Source organism: Astyanax mexicanus, chromosome 9, assembly GCF_023375975.1.
Source record: "Astyanax mexicanus isolate ESR-SI-001 chromosome 9, AstMex3_surface, whole genome shotgun sequence".
NCBI classification, from domain to species: domain Eukaryota; kingdom Metazoa; phylum Chordata; class Actinopteri; order Characiformes; family Acestrorhamphidae; genus Astyanax; species Astyanax mexicanus.
The window spans coordinates 26,855,675-26,882,676 of NC_064416.1; the positions used below are offsets into that span (position 1 = coordinate 26,855,675).

Below are 27,002 nucleotides of genomic sequence, written 5' to 3' on the forward strand. Positions count from 1 at the left end.
AATAACATAATAATTTATAAAACTGAGGTAATTATTTATTAAAATAACAGAATAATTTATTAAAACTGTATGTTGCTGCACACTGCGGAGGGTCCCGGCCGCGGAGAGCGTTCGGCGCGGCAGCGGAGGGTCCCGGCCGCGGCGGAGAGCGCTCGGCCGCGGCAGCGGAGGGTCCCGGCCGCGGAGAGCGCTCGGCGCGGCAGCGGAGGGTCCCGGCAGCGGAGGGTCCCGGCCGCGGAGAACGCGCGGCCGCGGCAGCGGAGGGTCCCGGCCGCGGAGAGCGCGCGGCCGCGGAGGGTCCCGGCCGCGGAGAGCACGCGGCAGCGGAGGGGCTCGACAGCGGTGAGCCGATACTTTCCAAAATAATTCCCTTAATTTAAAAATATATATATTTCCATAATTTGAAAATCTCTCGCACTCGCCACCATCTTGTTTTTTTCTGAAGCGAGCTGGAGGAGCCAGCCGCAATGCATGTTGGGATGCAGTACACCACGAAGACAGCTCTCCATGCACACTGCGAAATCGGAGCGGAGTAGTACACCATCCGGGTACCTGTAGTGCACTACAGCTCCTCAGTTTGGTCGCATACTGCGTACTGCATACTGGCTTTAGGCAGATTTAGTACGCGAGTAGTATGTAGTATGCCATTCCGAATACAGCCTATGTTTCCACCTTAAAAAGGTTCATATGTTACATTGAGCCTGTAGTATATGTTAAGTGCTTTAAGACTTTTATACAATCAGTCCACATGAATTGAAACCTGGATTCTTTTTAAATTGATCTGTTCCACCTTAAAACCTAAAGAGGTTCAGTTCAAAAAGCGTAAAAACGTACCTTTGGTCTAAAGCCTGTGTGTCCATACAGCAACATTTAAAGTGGAATGGTAAATTTTACAACCTAAAATATTTTGAGTTTTTATTAAAGGTAGCAAAGTGGTCCTTTGGCCATGCTGTTCATGCTGGTCAACCATCCTGTTTTTATAGTGTCTTCTAATGTAGTTGAAGTATTCACGTTGGTGAACCAGTTAAACCATCAAATTTATGACAAGCTTCATCATGCTAGTCATAGTGGTCAACTACATTGGTCATTATGGTCTATTAGCTTGGACTAGCTTGGTAAGGTTGCTGGCACATTGGGCCAGAATTGGGCCAAGATTCCAACCAGAGTTGAGCTGAAGCAACTTAAGCTCGGCCTGATTTTTGCTATCTGGCAACCTATACATTCGGATTAACCATTCTGCCTTTATATAAAGACAAAGTACACTACTGTCTACTGTAATGCTGTGTGAATACAAAGCAAGATGACAGTATTGCGATGCTCATCCTGAGGCAAGTCTAGTGATCGAGTTTGTTACCAATTTAATTGGCGAAGAGGAATGAAAGAAAAATAAATGATATTTCATATGCACATTTATTAAACGATCTAGGCGAGGTTAGCTATCGAGCAGCCAAGGTAATTATGCTTTCTTTATAAATCAATGTACAGTATGTGCTGCCAACTTTAATTCAGAGGCTTGTTGTATGTTTATCAAAAGCCTAATGAGCTATAAGCCTTTATGCTTTAAATGTAGATCACTTAGAATTATATAACAAAATAGAATATGTAAGAGTGACTCATCATAGAACCCACTTTTATCAGACTGTCAGGCTTTAAGGCTTTAAGCTGTTTGAGTATAAGAGAAAACAGGGGAAATGAAGGTTTGGGATATCAGGCTAATTCTGCAAAATTAACTTCATATCGTATGTCTGTATCTGTCAAAGTGTGGGTCTCTGCACCTTCAGGTGGTTATTAAAAAGACACGGCAATAAGGACAGTGTACTTTATTAAACCTCCAATCTATGAATGATGACTCTTCAAGGCCTCTGGAAAATGAAACACAAAGCTTACAACTTGTATTGCAGTGTATCGTTTAGACATCTCACCTCTATTTGCTCTTTATTTGAGGGAAGAATCTTCTTGGCCTCAGTACTGCACACTGGTGACACAGAGAAAAGCAGTACACATGTCGATACACTCTAAAACGTAGAGTTGTACACGGCGAACGCTCTGCTCCCTCAGGAGAGAAGCAGCCACCACTGTTGTCCTGCTTCTATCACTCCATTGACCTTGTTTGAGAGGCAATGATAGTGCATGGACGCTTGCCAAGCTCCCTGGGAAAGGAATAAAAATAATAAAAAAAGAAACGGTAGGTCCCAGCAGTGCCTGAATAAACATGCGCTTTAATGAAAGTTGGGCGTAATTTGCTCTTTGCCATCTTAACTGTAGTTGTTACTGTTTTAAATGGATACATCTGTCTGTGTGAAGTCTTTCATTACCTTCACTCATTATGGGGAACATTGCATAGCTCCCCGAGGACACGCCTTTTACGTGCTCATCTGCTGGAAATACACTTTAATGTGGCGGATTCGATGCCTGTCTCAAAACAAATTTGTCAGAGGCAATTAAAAAAATAAGTAAAGGAAACAGACTCTCATGCATTCTTTTTTTATTTACTTATTTATTTTTACACCCCTCTTTTCAATAGACTGCAGCTGCATAAGAATGTGAGACAGCCAGTGTTATGTGCATGAAAAGTTCAGTCTATCTGCATATGTTCAAATCTATATTCAGTAATAAAAGTTAGGCATGTTCACGTAACCTAAACTGGTCATTAGTGCTGCACAATATATCAATTCTTAAAGCGACACTTACTGCGTTGTGGTGAGGTCTTCTTTTAGAATGAAAGAATCTGAAGTTTTTAAGTCTACATAAAGTCAGTTGAGTATTTAGAAAAAAAGATCAGTCAAAAGTAGGTGAATGAAACGTATTAAGAGGTTTGTAATTTTTGTAACATAATTTAATAAAAACAATAAACTAAACTAAACTAAAAATTATATCCACATTAGTAATTTTAGCTGAGGGTAAAACCAGTTTCTATCTTTTAATTAGAGCTGTCAATGCAATTAATCTAGAATCTTTAGTGCATTATTTTTCCCCATATATTTACCAAATTTGTCCCCAATGTCCCCCCGTAATTCTTAGCTTTACAGGTCTTGCCCCCCAGCGGTGACACCCCTGTTCCTTACTAGTGCCACTTAAAATGCGCCTTATAATCTGGTTGCTCAGGTAACGAGCTGTTGGGTCCTTTTTCAGGCTGTGCATGTGATGTACAGTACAGGCCAAAAGTTTGGACACGCCTTCTCTTTTTCAGTGCGTTTTCTTTATTTTCATGACTATTTACATTGTAGATTCTCACTGAATGCATCAAAACTATGAATGAACACATGTGAAGTTATGTACTTAACAAAAAAAGGTGAAATAACAAAAAAAATGTATATTCTAGTTTCTTTAAAATAGCCACCCTTTGCTCTGATTACTGCTTTGCACACTCTTGGCATTTTCTTAATGAGCCTCAAGAGGTGGACACCTGAAATGGTCTTACCACAGTCTTGAAGGAGTTCCCAGAGGTGTTTAGCAGTTGTTGCCCCTTTGCCTTCACTCTGCGGTCCAGCTCTCTGGATTGGGTTCAGGTCCGGTGACTGTGGAGGCCAGGCCATTTTTTGTTAAGTACATAAAACTCCACATGTGTTCATTAAAAGTTTTGATGCCTTCAGTGAGAATCTACAATGTAAATAGTCATGAAAATAAAGAAAATGCATTGAAAAAGAGAAGTTATGTCCAAACTTTTGGCCTGTACTGTATGTATGTGAAGTACAGTGTATAAACTTACAAAATCACTCAATTTTTTTATAATTAATAATTATCAGACATTCAACACAGGCTATTCAAGCAGGCCACACCTTTTTTCTGTCACACACAGAAATTACTTGTAGATCTCCAACATTTCAGAGATTTGAACAAAATTAAAATCTCCATTACTGATTTCCCTAAACAATCCAGAGCTCTGTTAGCAATGGACAAAAGACAGTGAATAATACACTGAGCAGCCGGACAGTTATTTTAGCCAAAACACTTAAAAAGAGATGAAGACAGTCTAGAGACAATTTGTCCTGAGTGAAATCCATCACATATAATTGAAGATGGCTGCCTGGCCGACTGGCTGACTGACATGGCTGCCATTATGTGCAGTTCTAGTGAGACTGAGGTACCTGAATCTGCATGGGCTCCTCTCTCTAAGCGCTGGAGCCAGTTTCACTTTCACTTACGATCAGGAATGATGGTCCTCTTCATCTATGAACACTTCATGACCTTGTGGCTTTGAATGCTTGCATATGTGGGGTCAATTCGACTCGCCCATTCCTCCATTTCGAATGGAATCCAGGTGGACCGAGAACCACTGGAAAGGCTGAGGACTATAACAACTGTCCAACAAAATGCAGGCTTTATTTTGAATGGAGCTCTTTCAGCAGTCACAATGATTATTATATCAGTTCTCTTCTGACCTCAGAGTTCATCGCAAAAGGTGGTTCAACTGAATGGGCTCCTAATTCTACACATGCCTGCACTTACCATAATTACATTTTAATGTGCATTTTACTGCATCTGTGTTTGGGAGAGCTTTGTGAGCACGGGGCTGAACGCAACGGCGATTAACCAAACAACACAGAACCGAATGCTGGGAATTATCCGGGGGACGGCCATTTATGACTCGTCTTCCTTCCAACATTCTTTTCTCCATTATTTAACTGAATTATTTGCTTTGTTTAGAAAATATTACCCACATTTATTTAATAATGTTTGTACAGCTGTGCGGTTCAGCTGCACATACCTGCTGACTGACCCAAGGTTTCCTGCTCAGTCTGATCTTCAGGACCCGAGAAACCCAGTCTGGCTCTGATTAGAGCCAAGACACCCGTGTGCACTTCCACTTTCCTCAAGAGAGAAGAAAGGTTTCAGCTGCGCCCACACGGGTCTCGGCGTCTGCAGATTTAAAATTTGTAAAACGTTAAATCCTTTGAGGAAGAACAGGAAGTTGGTTATGCTTTAATGTAAAAAAAAAGTCCTAGGCTAAGCCCTAATTTGTGAAATATTGCATAACTATAACAACATCTGACAAAAACGTATCGCTCTACACCATGTACAGTATGTTACTATACTTTTAGAAGACGGCAATCAATTGAAGTGGCAATGTAATAGAAATAAAGCTACCAAGGCCACAGATCTTTTCATGGTTCCAGTTTTTAATTCTTTATTTCTTAAGGACATCTCACCCAGTGCACTGCCTTTAAATACGCCCATCATTATAATTATCAGAATCCTGTGTCTTTTGGCCCTCATAACCTTTTTTAGATTTTAGACTACACAGAATCAGAGTTGTCATATAAGGAAGTACGAATTATGGTTATCTATCCTTTACTGTATTAATTCTTTTTCAGCTTACTTTTTATTTTTACTCTTTAAATTTTTACACATTTATTTGTACTTTTCAGATAAATACTTTATGTAGTTTTAAAACTAGTAATTTCACCCTTTTATATGAGTAAAATGCTTGAGTTGTCATGGCAAGCTTCATGACAGGGTGGATGCATGCATTGCACAAAAAAAAAAAAAGATGATTAAGCTTGGAAAAATATCATCTTAGTCTAATTAAAAATATCATTTGATCTGTTCTGTGCAAAGGTGCCTCCTCTGACACAAATGAAGTCAGCCACCGCCTCTTTAATAATTGCTGCTGATGTAGCATTACTGGCTAGCTCCAGCGGGCTCAGAGGAAAGCGCTGCGACCCAGCTCTGATACATCAGCTAACAGAGGCCTGTGCTGACCAACATCACCTTACGAGTTATGTGGGGAGAGAGCGCCATCTACCCTATTGTGCTCTCTCAGACTCCGGCTGCTGATGGAAAGTAGCATGACCCAGGATTAGAACCAGTGAAATACATTGATATTTTTATTAAAATAGTTAAATTAATAATCTAAATGCTTAATTTATAATGAAAAAAAACATTTTCATTAACCATTTAACCAGGCACTCAGGCAGCACTGCAGAACCCCGTACATCAAAGAAAATTGTATAAAATGTGCTTTAAAGTAAACATAAAGTTAGCATTCCTGTAAATTAGTAATGATGTGTTAATTTAGATTAAATCTTGAAAACTATATTGTTGCACAGAGTTTGTGTAGAATCATAAACAGCTATGCCTCATACGCAAAAAGTTAAAATGTTATATTATTTTTTCACCCAAAACAAAAGAAAGATTTAATACAAAACACACAATAAAAGATTCCATTTGATTAAACTCCTGGCTGGAAGGTGTCTCAAAAACACGAGCAAGATGCTTGGCAAGTACAGTTAATGACTCTAGATGAGCATTACTTCATCATACACATATTATTTATTTGGCTTGGAAATTAAGCTAAAATCACAAAATCTATCAGCACAATCTGATTACTATTCACTCAGAATCTTTTCTTTGTTTTTTTAGCCACTGATCCTCAGGACCTTTTCCACTAAGCAGGGATATGGAGTCTGGAGTTTGGGTGGGGGTTGTCTGAAAGTGAACAGCTGCTTAAAACTGCACCCTGTGTGCTGTATTCTTGTTCCATCTTTTTTCTAATGTTTTTCACAACAAGGCAGAACAGCAGAAGAAAATGCAGGCTTCTCTGGGGAGCGTGTCATTAGTTAGGCTGTAAAAATAAGAACAAAAAAACAGGAATTCAACAAGGGGTTGTGAACGCACTTTTGGACAGATTAGTTCCATCAGTGTTCCAATGTATTTCAACATGTCTTATAGCTAAGACCTAACAAATATAAAAAAAATAACTTTGTCTTTGTATAGGATTTTTTTTTGTGTGCAAAAAAACAGTGTCATCATATGAGGAGAGTAGTTTATCCCTTTCAGACCCTGTGCCCATTGCAATGAATATCATGTATTTTAATTATTTTCATGTTTTCCATGAACTAAACAAAAAGTTTTAAAGCCATTGAAACAGTAGGTTAGCCCCACCTACTGCACTGGAAAAAACAGCAACTCGGCCTGTTCCCAGTCCAAATATACCATTGGTGATCAGGATTGCATGGCAGCACTAAAGACTATGTACTTAAGGGCTCTGTTTTACTAATTTAATATGACTTAGAACAAAAAATAAAGATTTTAGTTGATTAAGTAAATAAACTAATTTCAAACATAACATTTGATGGCCCATGTTTCTGTCTGGACTGGCTGTAGAAACCTTTGACTGGGATTCCCGCCAACTTGTTCAGTCTATTGAATCTAATGTTGTCATGTGACCACTAGATGATATGAACATTGTCTCCACATGAGGCCAAAGGGTCAATGTATTAAAATAAATTACATATATTGCAGTATATTAAATCGTAGTAGCTGTGATCCATATCACATTGCCATGTTCTTCTCAGTACACAGTGATAGTAAAATGAAAAACATACAAAATGTTCCTTTAAATCAAGCAAGTTGCAACATAATGTGTATGATTTAACATTTAACTTGCCTTATGCAACATTGCATGTCTTGTACTTTTTACTATTATGCATGTGTACATTGCTATGACAATGCTAAACCAATTTTATTATGCAGACTAGATGGAAGGGCACATGGATGGATAGTTTTTGGACAGATGACAGAGCAGAAGTCAGGGTGCATTTAATAATAGCAAATTGTCATGTTCCTCCATCTCCACATCTCCACATTGTTCCACTACCACCACCATGTTTAAATGTTGTGATATCCTTACTGTGAAATACCCACCCATCTGTAGAACCACTGATGTTTCTCTTGTGAAACTCACATTTACCCAGGCCCTTCCCTGCTGTGAAGTCATGTACTCTGACCTTATAGGTACAGCTGTGGAGACATGCAGTTCCTTTGCAGATCTGAAATCTTAGATGTTAACTTTCATCTCACTTAATTACATTACAGGTCAAGGAGCTGGTTACCTTAATGTGCTTTTTAAAATCTTTTTATCGTCCTTCTTTTGCTTTGTGAGCATTGATTATTTTATTTTTAAAATGCAAGGCAACTGCTTAAAGGAGCCTATGGCTGATGATTGTTTGGGGCAAGAATTGAGGAGACAGTGGTTTTAAAAAGCTTTGCAAAAACAAATTGCATCCCCTGGCCTTTGCTAATAATGATTGTGAACATGCCATAGCCCAAACAAGCTAATTAAGGTTTAAGACTAAATCTCATGGATTGATCAGCTATGTATGGATATCTGCATATTCTCAGTCCAAATATACAATTGGTGATCAGGATTGATTTCTAGCTGATCCTGAAAGCTGGACAGATCATATGATCAATTCTGCAAGTCAATGCAGTTTGAATTGAGACCTATCTGTCACAGGAACATACAAATTCTTATTAAAATGTATGATGTTAATACAAACCTCTCTCATGGCTGTAAACACCATTTGTTGAAATTTTTACTCCATGTTACTCTATGAGACATTATAACAGTTTTACCGTAAATATTTGTAGAATGTGTAAAAATAGCATGTTTTGTGGAGGAAACAGAGTAAAGACTTTAAAGGTGTAATTTCGCTAGAAACTATTTAGTACCTGCACTTTTAAAAATAAAATAGGTCCCCTCCAGGCTGCATATGAAGGCTGCATGTTAAAATTGTTCTTCTACCTCCATTACCTGCGTTAGCCAATAAAAGAAAATAGCTAGAAAAAAACAAGCAAATCAGGAAAAGCCCCCGGATTGACGTCAACCAGCAAATTAGTATTCATGCTTGCGACCCCCCACTGCAGAGCTATAGAGCACAGTTCTGTTAGCCAATCAGAGGCGCAATTTTTTTTCGTTCTTCACTGCTCACTCCTCTACTAAACTAAAACTGCCTGAAACAGGGCACATTCATTCACACTAAAGATCACCGCAAAATTAACTAAAAACAATTAAATGAGACCTTTAAACTCCACTAACTGGCTACCCCTTTCAAAAGTTTATTACTCATCAACGAAGTATACAGTAAGTATCAGCATCCCTCAGTACTGTGAGAAAATTCATACAGTAGGGTCTTCCAGCTGGTTTTCAGAGTTCCAGAATGTTTTAAAATGTGGTTGATTACCAAAAGTTAAGTACTACTACACACAGTAGTGCAACATAACATTTGATTCATTCCACTGTATGTACAGTATGTATAAGACTCTTTGCAAAAGATGATGTCTTTGCCTTTCTTCTGCTTTTTAAATTGTATAATCTTGAAGTCACTGCTGGTTCTGTTCTAATATACCTAAATCCGCTGTTGCTTAACTCTAATTATTTTTTCCCCTCTCGCAGTCTTTAGGTTTTTTTTATTAGATGGCTTAATTTGGATTCTATGCAGAATGGATTAGGACTGTCTGGGGGGGCAGCGATGACGTATTCTGCCTACAACTTCTGCCTGTCAGGCGAGTGGCTGCTGACTGCTAAAGGCCTGATGAAATAAACGTTGGCTGCTGACTTCTCCAATTTCACGGCCCTCCTCGGTGTCACCCTGCGTGCCTCCTCACAGATTGAGATATTTGCAAACTGTCATCTCCGATAAATAGCTGTCTGTGGTGACAGTTCTAGCGGTCCCTTAAGTCCGGTTTTAAGGAGGGGTTTTTCTTTCCACCGTTTCCTTCATCCCCGCTGACGAGACGGGAGGAACTTGTCGGATTGGACCGGTCCGTGTGACAAGCGAAGGCCACCAGAGGAGTACCCTCCAACACCCCCTTCCCACGTTTTTTTTTTTCCGCCCAATGTACATCCCATTCTGGTCTTCTCTGACACCCTCCTCTGTCCCATCACTCAGCACATGCACAGCACAGTCCTTATGGTTATTAGTTATCTGACATGCTGCAATCATTGAACTCCATTAGGCACGGCAAATCCCCCCTCTCCCCGTGTGTGCAGAATGAAATGGGCTTTGCCATACTTCCTCCCGCTGAAATTAAAATGTGTCATGTCTGCTGTGGTCACAGAAGCGGGACATGTCTGGATGGTCCCTCGGAATCACTTCTGGCAGCCCGTTATTCCACGTACGTTCCCATTAATGTCACAAACGCCAGTCAGGTGGCAGCAGTGATTTTTACCTCAGACCTTGGGAATACACCACTCCGAATGCCAGCCAGTTAGAACACTTACACCCATTCCGTTTAGCAACCCCGCAATAAAAAGCTGGGATTGTAATGTGTAGCAATTAAAGATACATCTTCTTCCAGCCTTGAGTGAAGTTAAGTCTCTTTCGATTAAACAATGCAGACAGTGTTCTGTTGAGAGGGCGCACGCATGTTTGAAGTGTCTTTGGCTAACATTACACAACTCGGCTCCCTCAGGAACCACTGAGCACTTCAATCAATCCCAAGTGTGAAATTAAGCTACACTGCATCAAACTAAGCAGGTTCAAACTAGCATGGTAAATATATATATTTTAGCTTTCTGCTCTGCTTTGTTTTGTAAAAGATGAAAAAAGCATGAACAATTCCCAGGCCGCGTGTGCCTCATGGCAAGAAAACTCTACAAAGTACATTCGGGTAGGGAGAATGAGCGAGTGCTATATAAAACAACGCAAAAAAATAAAAATAAAAAGTGCTCCCCAATCTATTCTTACAACTGTACTGACTGTGCCAAAAGTGATGGCATAGCAGCATGTAAATTGATCATAAAGGTTGGCTTAAGGGACCATTTGGGAATGCTCACACGTGTGCAAGCTGTGAGGTGTGATCTTGTGAGTGAGGTTTACCCTCTATGGCATTATATAACACATGTATATATCTGCTGATGCCGATGCCAACACTGATGATATATATATTTATGTTTATATATATATATATATATATATATATATATATATATATATATATATATATATATATATATATATATATATATATACTTACAAAGAAACTAGACACCCCAGTGCAACTTTATAACTTTAAAACAAATCAGTATAACTAAAAATGAAATATATTAATTTTAAAGTATCACAGACAGTGTTACCCCACTGTGGTAGTGCTTTTCCGGCATACAATAAATACATTAACAAGGATCGGTTTGCCAATGATTCTAAAAAAAAAAGAAACGATTATTGGCCAATACTGATATAATTTCAATATCATTACATGGTTAAGCTTTATTAAATAAACATTTGTGGAGAAGTAACTGTCATTTGTTTGCCAATAAATGTGGTTGGTGTGGTGCAGTGGATAACAACACCGCCTGCTTATGAGCTGCTTTACACACCTCCTGCTTATGATCTACCACATCAGAATGGGGTTCAATTTCTGGTCTGGATGTCTATACTGCTCTACACCAATTATAGTCCTTGGGCAAGACTCCTAACACTACATTGGCCCACCTCTGTAAGAGGAACACCCTTGTAAGTTGCTCTAAAAAAGAGTGTCAGCTAAATGCTGTAAATGTAATGTAATGTAAATGTAAATATATTCTGGATTATTCAGTCACTCAGAGTCCAGTGCTTGGTCTGACAGTGGGTCTGTGGGGAGAGAGTCCATTCACTTTCTTTTAGGGTCTAACTCTAGACCTTAGATCATAACACAGCCCATTGTTGACAGTACAGTGGAGGGAAAATGTCCATGCAAATTGACAAGCACATAAACTGTACATTCAGTGCAAGAAAGATACCCCATATGCATATCTAACAGATCAGTGCAGCATTCTTTAGCTTCCGTGGGAAGTGGCAAAAGTCATGGGACACAATACTATTTCTAGCTTTTTCCTGTCATGCCTTTTGCATTTCAGTGTATTGTATAAAAATCCTATTAAACAGAATCTTCTTGAACTTTTTGAGCTCATGGTTCATTCTGTAGGTAGTGCTTGGATTGGTTGCATGCCTACAATACTAAAAGCCTTCTATTCCAATTTTTTTTTTCGTTTTAAAACATTATTTATTTATTCATAGTACAACAAGGTGTAACAATAAAATCAGTTGATGAGACTGCTCCTTTGATGATGCTATTTCACCCTCAGCAAAAGACAACTGGAAATCCTAAAGCAGACTCTTTATGTATCACAAGAAAGCGATAAGGAAAGGCAGCCACAGTGCACAGCCCGTGTAATATCTAAACCGCATCTCAAAATATGCACCTAATTGAAAATTACAGAAAAAGTGAGAGAGTCTTGTTTAATAGTGCGAACCTTGAGAGACACTAATTTTTTGACACGCTGCTTTACAGTTGGCCTCATTAGGCATGACACCATTGATGTTAGCCTGAAATGTGGTATCAAATGTGGCAGGGAAAGTTAAAAAGGAGGTTAATGAGAGGTTTAACAGAACCCCACAGAGCTGCAAAGAGAGAGAGTGAGAGAGAGATAGAGAGAGAGAGAGAGGGAGAGAGAGAGAGAGAAAGAGAGAAAAAAAAAAAACGAAACAAAATTGTAAAAGGTTATGTCCGCCTCCATTAAAACAGTTCTTTCTGCCTTTCTGGCCGACCTCTCTCAGTTACCACAGGAAATGCAGCGAGGCTGTTAGCCAGCGTCACAGTGCTTTATGAGCTGGGTTATTACCACTGCTGGCCCACAGTTAATAGCCATCCGATACACCCAGAGCACAATCAGCGCAGTCGCGATAATATCATAACCAAGTATTCACCATAGAGGCGTTTAAGATTTCCCAGATAAAAGGGAAACACTAGAGCGGCAAATTTGTTAATGCCATTAAACGATGTTACCAGGAACCAGAGCTGACAGAATACGATCCCTCAAGGCCCAGCGGCCTGTGGAAATAATTTATAATGCAACAGCGATCAAACATGTACAAGTTATCAGGGTTCAAGACCCGCGCCAGTATCTCAGCTCTCGGGTTACTCTTGGCTCTGGACTCATGCGCTGAGCAATTAAAGAAAACGACCCTCTGAGCATCTGCCCCCAAAACCATATAGTGTAGAAAAAGAAAAAGGAATATTTGACAAAAATATATTTTTTGGATGGAAAACAAAAGTAAATAAAAGTGTACATCCATAATGGATTTGCACGAGGTTTCATTTAAGAAGCTAAACACTTTAATGAGTTCTTTTTGACAAGATTTTTCTCTATAATTCCCACAAAACATCAGTTCATTGTGTTTTACAGTAAAGGCTGCCCTTGTTAAGATATGCTTACTTGGGCTTTTAGGTCTTGTGTAATACTGTTCAAATTATACATGTCAAAATGGTTATTGGAACTATGCAATAAGCTGCATTCATTAAAATCTGAACTAGATAACAATTAAAGGTCTGTTGTGTAAAAATAATTAATCATTTTATTTTTATCTCTTTGTTATAGACACTGTTCTAAACATGTCTAAGCATGAATCATCAAAGTATATCTGTACTATTTATAATCCATAATTGTTAATAACTTACCTTAAAACCTAAAAATTTAATGAGCTCCATATTCTAACACTGAGTTTACAGAATAATCACTGCTTTGGGCCGAAGTTCTAGTATTACTGTAAGTACTAAGGTTGCACCACACAATTCAGTATCTACTTCCACTCACATGCCAAAAGACATTGGACAAGGACTAACATTGTGTCCCATGATTTTTGTCATGTCATACCGAAGCTAAACAAGGCTGCACTGACCTAACCTATGGGATATATGTCTAATGCCTCCTGCACTGAATGTGGATGTGATTTCTCCCAGAGTTGCTCATCTGTTCTCATGGATAATTCTAGCCAGATGCTGCCAGTCACGATCATTACCACCTACTGTGCTGTCCACTATGGCGGTAAAGCCTTCTATGACATATTTCCAGTGTACACATGATGCTGTGGATCAAACTATATTATGTCCACACAACTTTAGAACTGGAATGTCCCATTAAAGAAATGGCACCCCCTATCAGGCCTCACCCAACCTCTAATAGTTCATATCAGAGACTTAAGCTAACAGTTGCACACAAGATAAATTTACATACTGCATTCTCATGTCTAAAAAGAGCTGAACTTATATGTCTTTGTGCTTCAGGTTGTAAAAACAAGCCAAAACTCCCCTAACAATCATCACAATTTGCCATTTTTTGGTTGCCAGAAAGTCATGAAATGGCCTTTATGTTCGAAATTAGATACATGAAAACATACTACAACTTGACTTATTAAACTGTTAATGGCTCTTAAGGGATGTAAATTGACTTCACACAATCTAGGAGGAATATTTGTTATAATATAACAAAAAGGAATATTTCCAATTATACAGTAATCAGGCCCACCAGGATTTCACAGCTTTTATTTTAGTGATCGTTACCATTAAAAGTGTCTAATTAGAAACCTTCTTAAATAAAGTTCTAGCCAGCTTTGAAATGTCAGAAACAACGGCTGTGACTGAAATGGATCCTAATGCCCTCTCATTAGTGGTGGGCTATTTAGGGAGAGACTGTTTAGTTTATTAAGTTCTGTTAGAAATACAAGTGAATTAGGATGCGTTTTATCATTAATAAAGATTAACATTGGTGGCATGAACAAACACCTGAAATTTGTGAAAAAATGTATGACATCCAGTGAATGTGGCCTTTTAACGCTATTGTTAGGCTATTGCAAATTCACGTTATTAAATGCAATAAACAGTGAATTGAGAACAGATCTGTATTTTCCTTATTCTGTTATGAATACCATATTACAGTGTGTGGCCATGTTATCAGCCCATTCTAATAAGTTACATGACTATTTTTTCTAAATGACAGTGTTTGTAAAAGACACATAAGCCTAATTTATCCAATCCACTTGTTTATTCTTTTCTTCCACCTTCGCTCTCTCCTTTCTTTACTTGTTTAGTGAAAGGATAACTCTGATTCATGATTGCTGAAGTTTTATATTTTGCCAGCTGCAGAATTCACAAACGTAACTGTCTGGCTACTGTTAGCAACTAGTGGGAAGCTTTGACTTTCCTGTACTTTCCTGCATTGACTCTCACAGTATTTAAAGGGGCACACACCATTTGTTGTTGCATTTAATTCATAACCAGTCATTGTACATGAGCCCCAGGCTCAAAACTATAATTGGCTTATATGTGCTTTATTTCTTAATGAGACGTACAATGCATCTATATTCAGCTCTTGCAGTGAGCTACGTTATTTACTATAAATCACTAGTGCACGGTTAGAGATTATATTCCCATTCAAATTCCATTTTAGAATTCGGATGACGTACTCAGTAGTTCCCTGAAACATAAATAGGGATCAATTTCAGGCATAGCCAATGAGACTCCTAATTTCATAAACAAATTACCATGATTAGATAATGCAGTTCACACACACACACACACACACACACACACACTGCCACAGCTCTAGACCAGCTTCTCCTGGTAGATGGTTTCAGATGGTCTAATCTGGTCTGTAATAAACAAGTTGGTTGAAAAGCTGCTCATCTAATCAAAAACATGCCCCATGCTGGTGTCAATCGGCCTAGCTAAACTAGAGAGAAAAAATGGATAAAAAATTAAATCATCATGACATCATGGTAGTTATTACCACCCACAGTGGACAGGACACAGTGAGGGGTAATGTTAATGGCTGGTGGCATTTGGCTAGAACTGTCCATGTCAACAGACAACCTACTCAAATATCAGATATCTCATTCACATTCAATGCAGGAGAATCCACACTTTGGTCATGGGAGACAAAAGTCATTGGACAGGAACTAGTATTGTGTCCCATGACTTTTGACTTTGGCATTAATTTGTAGAAAACTGGAGACAGAGAAAGACAGCAGAAATGGAACTTAACCATAGGTTGGATTCCAATGAAAAACTTAATCTTAACATTTCTTTTGAACAACTGTAGCCCCACCACAGTGCCACTTTCCTTTTCTTTTCTGTGACTTAAGTCATCATCTCAAACCTTTGCTTGGCACGCATTCAATTAATCAGTCACTGTATGAATGTTTGCATCTATACGTGATGGTGACAACTGCAGAAGAGAACAGAGAAAGAAGAGAAGGGGGGTGATGGGGGGGTGATGGTGAAGGGGATGGCGTACAACTTATCAGTGTCAGCAAATGGGCCATAATAGCCCCACAGGAGGTGGAAGAAAATAGCTTGTCTTCAAGCCACCATGTTCAGTGTTCAGTGATCAGCTTTATTACATTCACAGTGGTAATGCGATATGTCACAGTGTTGCTAATACACTTCTGTGTGCTGTCATCTGGCTGTAATGCTTATCACGGCCCCTGCGCTGATGATTTGCCCTCTTGTCAGGGGCAATTATGGCTGAATGTGGCAGGGTTGAGAGCCAGGAGACTGTTATTACTGCTGGAGAGGCGTGATGGGAGTAGGGTACCTCAGTGCTGCTGGTGCGGGGCTGGCTGGCAGGTACTAAAGCAGCTTCGTCCTTTTTCCCCCAGTTCAGCCAAAGGGCCAAGCGATGACCTGTTAAATGTGTGTCCAAAATTTGCAGTGATCTTTATGGTTTAAATATTATGGAAGCCCATTCCCGCCACCTAAAAAAAATAAATAATCCAGCAAAATGTTTTTTTATTATTATTAAGTAAACTGCTATCTCAATATTTTGAGATACTAAGTCAATATTTTGAGATACTATCTCAATATTTTGAGATACTAAGTCAATATTTTGAGATACTATCTCAATATTTTGAGATACTATCTCAATATTTTGAGATACTATCTCAATATTTTGAGATACTAAGTCAATATTTTGAGATACTAAGTCAATATTTTGAGATACTATCTCAATATTTTGAGATACTAAGTCAATATTTTGAGATACTATCTCAATATTTTGAGATACTAAATCAATATTTTGAGATACTATCTCAATATTTTGAGATACTAAGTCAATATTTTGAGATACTATCTCAATATTTTGAGATACTAGTAGGCTGTACAGAGACAGAAGCAGGTGAGACAAAGATGCAAAATGGATACCATCATTGAGGACTACTTCAGACGTGGATTCACAAATCATGAAATATTGGAACTTTTAGAGGAATCACACAATATCAAAATAAGCCTCCGGATCTTGGACGAGGCTGAAGTTAGCTTCTTATTCGCCAGTGTCTTATTCAGATTTCCGTTCCACCTTAAATGCTGGCTGAACATTCATGCGGCCGCCTGTAGATGGCGCATTTTAACAGTAAAAAACAGCATGTAAGCAAAGTGCTGTGCAAACGCTCTGAATAAAGGGGAGAACACAATGCGAGGGACAGAGTTTAACTCTGAGTGAAATATAATGTAAATAAAATTAAATATGAATTAAAACGTTATTGCTCTCACTTTTGGCCTAATTCCCAGGTCATTATCTACAGGTGGCCGCATGTATATTCAGCCAGCATTTAAGGTATCTCAAAATATTGACTTAGTATCTCAAAATATTGAGATAGTATCTCAAAATATTGACTTAGTATCTCAAAATATTGAGATAGTATCTCAAAATATTGACTTAGTATCTCAAAATATTGAGATAGTATCTCAAAATATTGACTTAGTATCTCAAAATATTGAGATAGTATCTCAAAATATTGACTTAGTATCTCAAAATATTGAGATAGCAATTTACTTAATAATAATTAAAAAAAATTGCTGGAGTATTTTTATTTTTTAGGTGGCGGGAATGGGCTTCCATAAAATATAGGGCATTTTTTCCTTCAGTGGAAGATTGCAGGTTGCAGGAGAGTGTGGGAAAAGTGTTGAAATACTGGTTTACAATGCTGGAAAAGTCAGTCAACAAATATGTATACATATATAAATAAATAAGTAAAGGGTTTCCATGCACTGCAGCGAAGCTTATGCAGCAAAACTGAATATCTTCAGTCTGCTATTGAAGAAACAGTGGCAAATTCTCAAAGCGAATATGCAGAAGAAAACCGCTACTTCAAAAGAGGCGAATCCAGGTTCTGCCGATTCACTTGACTCAATCAACACTTGAAATTGTCAATCTTAAAGTGAATCTTCATTTTGACCTTGAGCAACTCATGCTGTGCACACAGAAATGTGTGACATTTGAATGAACTACTCTGCAGTGCTTGACTGAAGTGACACCATTTGGAAACTTTTGCCCAGAGCTCTGATTACTCAAGTTAAAAACATCTTTGAAATGTCAAACACACATGCGATTAAACCTGAGTCAAAGGCACACCTTTCTATTTTATTTTATATTTTTTTTAATAAAATCGTTGAGGTTCCAAGAAAAAAAAAAAAAAACACTGCCGAACTGTCATTAAGGTGAAGGCAGCCTTCATGTCTGTCAAATTCTTGTCAGGGAGGTGTTGAGCACCAGTGTCTCTCAGTTCCTGGGCTGTGGGTCTTTGTAGCATCTCCCTTTTAGTTTTTTTTTTCTTTTCTTGTTTGCAGCTGAAAACGGGACATATCGTCCCCCCACCCTCCAAAAAAAATTAAACTCCTCGGTGTGACCTTTCCGTCTCAATGAAGAGTGCAAATCTCTGTTTCCTTCTGCCAGCTCTTTCTCATTACTCCCCCATTTTAAAGAGAAGCTCTTCGGTCCTGAAGGCCTCATTACTGCTGGAAAAGACGCCCATGGGACGGGCAGGAAAAACACTGTGGGGAGCCCCACTCTGGAGTAATCAGCCTACTAAAGTTGCTTGCTGAAGAACCGCTGAAGAAGTTCAAGAAAAAAATAAATAAAAAAACAGAACCCCCCTCTCCTACACACACACACATACACACACATACTCCACTCCCCTCCAATCACCCATGCAGAGTGTCTTTGAGCTTGCACTAGCTTCATGGCTCAGCAGCCATTCATTAATAACGGCTGGCACCCGTTTGAGCGTTCGCCAGCTAATTGAAGAGCTTATCGCGCAAAGTAGCACAACAAAAACGGTGCTGCACAAACAGAAACTTCAGCGACACGTAAGGAAAAAGAAGGGGAGGGGGGAAGAAGATTTTCAGTTCCGGAAAAAAAAGAAAAGGGGCGAGATTCTCTTTTGTTGCGGGAACGCAAACATGAAAATGAGGTTTGTGGTCCGTTATCTAGTTAACTGGATATTTCCAGCTTGCATACGTGATCATATTCACGTGTGTGCGCACGTTTCGGAAAATGACACTCGTGTCACGCCACCACTTGGGGAGGCGGGAAGGGGGGAAGAGGGGATTGGCCGGTAAACACCATCAACATCGGCGCTAGGGGTGTATATCAGATATGGTTATTTTTAGCGTACGCACAGTTAGTGACCTTGCGGGGAGGATGGAAAACACAGCTGTGTCTTTTAATCCGACCAAAAATGTTATTTCAATCAACAAACTTTGGGCTGCCGAGCTCTTAAGAGCAACAGAACGGGGGAGAAGAAAAGCCTGGCCAATTAATTTTCCCACAAAATCCTTAGACTTTTTTTGTTTTCAAATTGCCGCAAGCTGTGATTCCCATGCGAAAGGGCATAGGCTTGCTTCCTCCTCTGTCAGTCACTGCTAAGGATGGAAGGCTCGGTATGTCAAAGTCATGACCCCGAGCTCCAGGGTGAGTGTTCCTACCCACAGCTTCGCTTCCAAAGGCTTCTTTTAATCATGGACAAAATCTCAAGAAGCATACATACATACACACACATGCACAGACAAAAACCCTACACAAACACCCTGCACTATACTCACCATACTATACTGTAGATCTGTACAGCTGTAGACCTGCTCCGAACTAAGTGCACTGTAAGTGTTCATGTACTGTATAGCTGCTGCTCCTTGACTAATAACGGGTGCTCAACACTTGGAAATTCCAATAGGTTACTGGCATCATGTCAACGGCCAGCAGCAATGCCCTCAATTTACAGCGGGAGTCCTTGTGGAATGACCTCACATATTTGTTTGCACTCACTGCCTGAGGAGTGCCCTAGACCCTGAGGTGCCTAACCTACTTGCCCTCTGCTACAGGCCTGCTGAAGCTAGCTAGCACCAAGCACACACATATACACACACACACACACATAGGATTATTATAGATTCAGCCTGAGAGTAGACTTGAAATTTAGAAGACTTTGTTAACTAGTAACCAGGTAATATTTTTTAGCTCATAATGGCTCTCATCTCATTACTTTACTTGCTGGATGAAGCACACAAATTAGGTACATTAGTTAAAGTAGAAGGCAAATATTACTCCAGTAAAAGTAGTAGTCCTTCTTTTAAACCTTCACTTGTACATAAGTATTTTCCTACCTTTATTGTGTCCAATAGGTTAAAACAAGTTCAAAACTGCAGAAAGGAAATTGTTGTTAATAATGACACAAATATTAAAAATTCATTGCATTAAAAAAAATTCTTTATAATTTTACATCTAAAATGTACAAGCCCCATGTCATGCAGGAGGTGCCCTTTAATTTTTTTCACCCCTACCCTCCAAAAAGCCTGAGTCTGCCACTGGGTATTTGCCAAAACTCTCCTTGCCAAAAGACAGCTCATATACGTTCCAAACCTGAATCTGCATTCTGCATCCTGTTCAGTACCAGAACTGGAACATTCTCGTCAGGTTTATTCCAGGTCTGTATGACCTTTGCATGGGTCAATGTTCTCAGCATTGAGAAGCAGGCAGATGGCATCTCTAAAAGATTTAGTAACACATGTCAAGTGAGGCTCTCTTCAGGGAGCACCTCAGCCCATTTATAGCAGACACTTTCACATTATAGCACAGCCGACCCTGCACCGTACACAAATTACTGCTCCCATCCCACTAGTAAAGCTTAGTAAGTCATCTGCAGCATCACAGTGAATCCACACTTAACTGTGTCATGGCAGCTGGCAAATAGTACAATTGTGTAGGGCTCATTTCTGATCTGTATGATTTTTCTATCTGCCAAGCCCTGTCCATTTTTACTGCTCAATATACATTTGATTTGGCAAAATGGTTTATAAGGTTATGTTCACACGCAGGTTATTGTGGCTCAAATCCAATCTTTTACATCATATAATGTGACACAATGTGAACAGCAAAACATACTAAATCTGACATATCTCCAGCACTAAAGCTGAAGCATAAGCATTAGCGGCTAACCACTAGCAGTTAGTGGCTAATGCCCTATGCTAGTGCTACACTGAAGAACCCTAAGTGTTTTGGTAAGCCAGGGCGATATTAGCTAGCGGTTTGTCCCATGTAGCTTGTTTTAACATGGTAAACGCAAAGGTTTCAGTTCGATATACTTACCTCTGAACGGTGAAAGAGCTAGCGCAGTTAGCATTAGCTAATGCTAATGCTATTTCAGCAGTGCTAGCCGAGGTTAGCAGCAGGCTACAGGTCAATAATACTCACCTCTGAATGGCTAAAGAACTAGCACTTAGCACGCTTAGTGGGTAATGCTAATGCTGCTCCAGCAGTGCTATCCGGGGTTAGCAGCAGGCTACAGGCTTATATTGCCCACCACTGAACAGGGAAATAGCGGTTAGCGGCTAATGCTAATGCTACACCCGCCCTTGTGCTGGAGAACTTAACTGAAACTCCTGTATAACTCTGTACTTCAGCAGACTGGCTTTACTGCTCCTTACAACCTGACTGATAAAATTCACACATAAGACAAACTGGATTAAAAGGCGCACAGACCATTTTTGAGAAAATAAATAGAAGTGCTCCTTATAGTGTAAAAAATACAGTAACATGAAACAATGCTGTTTAGCGCATGTCCAGAAAGAGACAGGTAAAAGGTGAAGACTAGTCATTAACATGTGAGGGAGAAAGAGATTGTATTTTAAAGGATGTTATACTCAACATAGCTGTCAACTTGTCTCCATCCATAGATCCCCTTACTACTTTGACCCAATCCCATTTCTCATTTGTACCCTTACCCCTTGTTTTTTAAGTGTAACCCTTCCCCTTGGAACAGAGTTAACCTACAAAAAGTAGGGGTGAAATCCTTAATGTACCCTATACAGATATTTAGCAGTGAAGGGCTAAAGTTAAGCAAACTAACTGCTTGTTAACTTGTTAACTTTAGGTTATCGTATGTTTTCATATAGGGGGCAGGAGATGCAGCAATTAATTATTAAGTATTGTCCATTCCTTAATTCTTCTGTGATGGGGAGCTGAAATGAGCTTTTATTAGCTTTCATTTTGTTTTATTTATCTGTTCCAACTTAAATACTGTTATGAAGAAAATGCCCATAAAACACTAAAACTACACATTAAACTGTAGTAAAATAGTGGTTATAATATTTTTAAAAAGGAAAATACTCAAATTTGTGTGTCTTTGGTCGCTTATGCCGGCATCTTGTCAGTGATTCTAATATGCGTGTGCCTCTAAAAAATCTCAGTTTAAAGGGTCATATACTCCTAATACTCCCCCTACCACACCAGCCTAACAAGAATTGGGACACTCTATCCCTACACATGTACACACTAAAACAGAGGGGTAGGGCTAAGTACTAGGGCCAAGGGGTGAAATAGGACAGGGCCTTAGTCCTGGTCAACATCGCTGTGCTACCAGAGGCTACCCATATCCCTGTATGGGCACTAGGCAGAAATACCACTGGACAGAGAGCCAGTGCATTATAGGCGACTACACAAAAGGATTTACTCACACACACAATTACCTAGAGGCAATTTAGTATAATGCATAAGGCAATTTCATGTGCATTACCTGGAGAAAACCTGTGCAGACACATGAAGAACACACAGCACAGAGCTCCTCACTAATCCTGCAATGTAAATATCACTCCTTCTGGTGCACTGAAAAACATGAGTAAAATTTACTTAAAAAAACTTTAAAACTTCAGTCAGTCCTTTCTTTTAGTAAACTTTACTTAATTTATTTTTTGCTGAATCAATCCTTTCTTTTAGTAACCTTTACTTAATTTCTGCATACAATATTACCTAATAAGAATGACTTAATTTATACAATATTATTCAAATAATTTATGATACATACTAAATTACAATTGCTGAAATTTTAATATCTTTAGTTAAAACACACATATTACACTGTCTCAACTGTAATATATTCTTTTTAGTATACTTGGACTGTTAACAAAATAAATCTTTGAGATTATGTAAATATTTGAATGTGTGCTTTAACTAAAATTATATATAATAATATTGTATAAATTAAGTCACTCTTATTAGGTAATATTTTATGCAGAAATTAAGCAAAGGTTACTAAAAGAAAGGATTAATTCAGCAAAAATAAAAAATAAGTAAAGTTTACTAAAAGCAAGGATTGACTGAAGTTCAATTCACTTATTTACTCTATGTAACAAGTCTTGAAACTTAAAAAAAGCAAGTGCAGAAAGTTGCAAAACTTTTTTTAAAATAAATTTTACTCATATTTTTTTTCAGTATGCTTCTGATATGTCACAATAATCAGCTCCATCCCAAGAAGAAATTAAAGGGATTGAAGAGAATCATGTAGTTTAAAATGTTAAAATTTTGGATAAGGCCTAGGCAAAGGTCTCTGTAAGAAAAATTTCAATAGCCTTTCAATAGCATTTATTGCTACTTCTTTTAGGTATGTTAACTGTACAGATTCCCAGTAAAAAAAGAAAAAAGAAAAACTCTTAGAGGTGTGAGAGAAGGTGTTGTGTAAATCAACATTTAGCTCCCATCCCATCGATCGCTGGCTGCAAATTTGCTTTATTTATGACATTGAAGCCCATTGACTGGAAACAACTGACTCCACACATGCAGCGCAAAGCCCTCCAGTACAGCGTAGGCAAGAACTGTTGAGCCAGAGGGGAGCGCTTATTGATGGGCCTGTAAATGCTAAAGTCATTTTAATTGATCAGCCTTCGAGCGGAGCGGGCTGCGCGCGGGAATAGGAGGAGGCGGAGGAGGCAGGAGTGTTGGAAGTCCAGGGGCAGTGCAACTTAAGAGCCATTAGATGCCAGAGAGTGTGAACCGATTACTGTGGCTGGTCAAGCTTTAAAAGAACACTGATCACTGTGATTAGCTTTTCACCGAGAGCACGGTGAGAGCACTGACACTGGACAAACATTTACAAGTGGCTTGGGGGTGAGACTCTTGCCTGGACTTGTGGTTTTCCTCAGTATATACAGATCAATCCACCACTTCCTCAGCCGTAACGCCGTCTGCTGTACCAACAGAAGGATATCAAATTCCATGTGTTTGAAGACATACTTACTCACTTATAGGTTGTTACTTTAAGGCAAGAGGATTTTAAGAAGACTGCAAAACTGCTTACATTTACATTGATTAAGCATAATATTATGACCATTTTTTCAGCTCCACTGACACACACTTACAGCCAGCCCACCACCACTGTGTCAGTGTCACCATGTGCAGTGTTAAAACTGGTCCACCACCTAAATATTACCTGCTCTTAATAATCACAAAAAAAAATTGGTGTGTGTAATTATTGTGTGTACTGTATGTGTATTAGTGTATTGAGTAAAAGTTTGTGTGTGGTTATGTGTGTGAACAAGTGTATGACTATGTGCACAGATATGGATTGGCACTCTGTCCTGGGTCAGCTCCTCAGTGTTGGATGCAGTATTCCAGGTGGGTGGACATTTCTGGTTGAGAGTATGCTGTGCACAATTGGCTGCCGCTTCTCACCAGTGTGTGTGTTTTTGAATGCTGAGTGTAAATTGTTGCGTGTAAAAAACAAAACAAAAAACAACAACAGTGGAGATGTTTTGAAAAGATAGGGTCACTAGTTGTAGAACCTTATTAATTATTAATAATGTAAAATTAGGCTGTCAAAGTGCCTTTAATGAAGACCATATATTCCCTTTTTTCTTGTGAGTGAAGAATGCAGTGATTAGCAGTGATCCTCAGTCCAAGGGCTTCATTTTATGGTGATCATTCATAATTTGTAATGTATTTCAGTAATTGATTAGTAAGTGAAAAGGAACATGCAACCAATTTGCGAACCACTTAGATTCATTAGCATAGACACACTTTACTAATAAATATGGTGTTTACACAACATATGCAAATCTAATGAAAGGTTTTCAGGAAGGTAAATTTTATTAATTTATTCTCAGAGGAGATAAAGTCAATGTAAAACTAGTTAATTTCACGTCATTTTGAACGCAATTTTGGACGCAGTGTAAGGGGCAGTTTGTGTGTTCAAATTATGTAGTAAACTAAAAATGGAGACATTTGTTTTTCATTGGACAGCGACAATTTGCAGTTTGTTCATTGTTTTATGGAGGTTTCATGAATAAATCTATTATTTGTCTACCCTATATTGATGCATTACTCAATATCAGACAATTAGGCAAAATTGAGGCAAGATATAAAAGGTCTAAAATCTGTATTGCATTAGTCACAATTTTTTTCAGACCCTAGCCCTGACACACAGAAGCTAATTAATTATTACTGGTTGGATCTTGTCTATTACAGAAGTAAAAACATCAATATTAATTGGACTGAGCTACACCTGAACCATGATAAAACCATGATATAAAATCATGATGTGAAAAACATGACATTATAAATATAAAATCATAATTTTATACTCCAAAACCATTAACTGGAAATTGAATATGATTGAGAAATGTGAAATGCTTACCGTGGACAGGGTGCATTCTGCTTCATTCTGTAATAATGTCATCTGACACTACTGCAAAATAGCAATCAACCTGTACCAGCATATTCAAGGTGATCCATCAATTTTAGCTTTACTCAGCGGCAATTTGCAGTTTGTTCATGTTTTTTTATGGAGGTTTCATGAATAAATCCTATTTTTTCTACCCTATTTTGATGCATTACCTAATATGAGACAATTAGACACAATTTAGGCAAGATACAGTATTAAAGGTTTAAACTTCATTTGTCACAATATTTCAGACCCTAGATTTGACACACAGAAGCTTGTTAATTAGCTGACTGGTTGGAACTTGTCTGTTACAGAAATAATAAAAAAAAGAGAAAAATCAATAGTAATTGGACTAGGCTTCACCTAAGCCATAGAAGAGAGACTGATTTGTAATGTTTGTAACTCTATACATTTACAGTATTTTGCAGACAAAAAAGGATGAGATCTGCCCTTCAGATGACTGCTTAGGAGACTGTAAAAAAAACAAAAAAAAAAACATGTTATTTATGGTTAAAGCAGATTCCCTTACCATAAACGGTCAGGCCATGCCTATACTTATTTGCTTATCTATTCATTTCATCCCCCGGCAAATGCTGCATGAATGACAGAGCATTGCAGAATAGCTAAGTTGGAGAGGGCTTTTCAAGTTGTCTGCGAATGTAGTGCGCGAGCCAGACAGTGACTGATTTAGCAAATGTTATCTTCAGCAACAAGAGCCTCAATCATAATCTGACTGACTCACTTTCAAGTAGCTGTTGAAAGAGCGAATGTGGATGTGGAAGGGAAAAAAAAAAAAAAAAAAAAAACGAGGCTTCATCTGATTACCTTCATAATTCTGAGGCTTTCCGCACTCTTGTTCTTTTATAATAATGAGCTCACCTTGATATTCTGCCATCAGATCACATAGGTGTGTGGAAATAAAAAGAAATGCCGAGCAAACTCTAGATGCGGCAAAGAGGGAAAGTGCAGAGCGACGTTTCTCGGAGATTCGGAGCTGTCGCCGAGTTGTCAGGACGCAGTGATGTTGACAATTGATTCATGTGCAAATGTCCTCCGCTCCCTGGCTAGCAGTCAGAGTGTATAAAACTCACTTCTAGCGCTGCGAGACTGACAGCATGCAGCCAGTCAACACAACAAAGCTGTCACAAACAGCTGTCTGCGCGGGGAATGATCATATTTATTTACTGACAATGATTTAGCGGATCTGCCGTTTGAGAAGCATAGCTTAAATAGTAGGACATCCTGTCCAGTCGGTTTGGAGGGATGATGCTAATAAATGCTGTTACACTGTGAAGCACTTAGCAGCGGTTGCCAATCATGGCTTGTAAATACTCAATCAATTAAAAAAGCTGCACATACAGTATATACAGTATGTATGTGCATATATAGGCTGTATATATAAACTAAATCATATTTAAAAAAAACAAACAGCAGTAATACATATCATTTAAATGAATGTTAAAGGATAAGTGATTTACACATCATGACACAACAAAAACATGACATCTATAAATATAAAACCATGATTTTATACTATACAGTATATATATAACACTATTAAATCAAAATTTAATATGATACAAAAGTGTGAATTGTACACATTTGACAGGGTGCAATCAGCTTCATTCCATCAGCTTCAATAATGCCATCTGACACAACTGCAAACTAGCAATCAAACCCCACCATCATATTTAA

At 38.6% G+C, this 27,002-nt stretch overlaps 1 long non-coding RNA gene across 1 annotated transcript in view; it reads right to left on the minus strand.

Annotated features, from left to right (window-relative positions):
• Window positions 1–6,015: 6,015 nt before the first annotated feature.
• LOC125804626 (uncharacterized) overlaps window positions 6,016–27,002 on the minus strand; it is a 78,381-nt gene continuing 57,394 nt past the window's right edge. The window contains exon 4 of the long non-coding RNA XR_007440766.1: window positions 6,016–6,565. This is a non-coding gene — a long non-coding RNA (uncharacterized LOC125804626). The remainder of the gene's footprint in view (window positions 6,566–27,002) is intronic.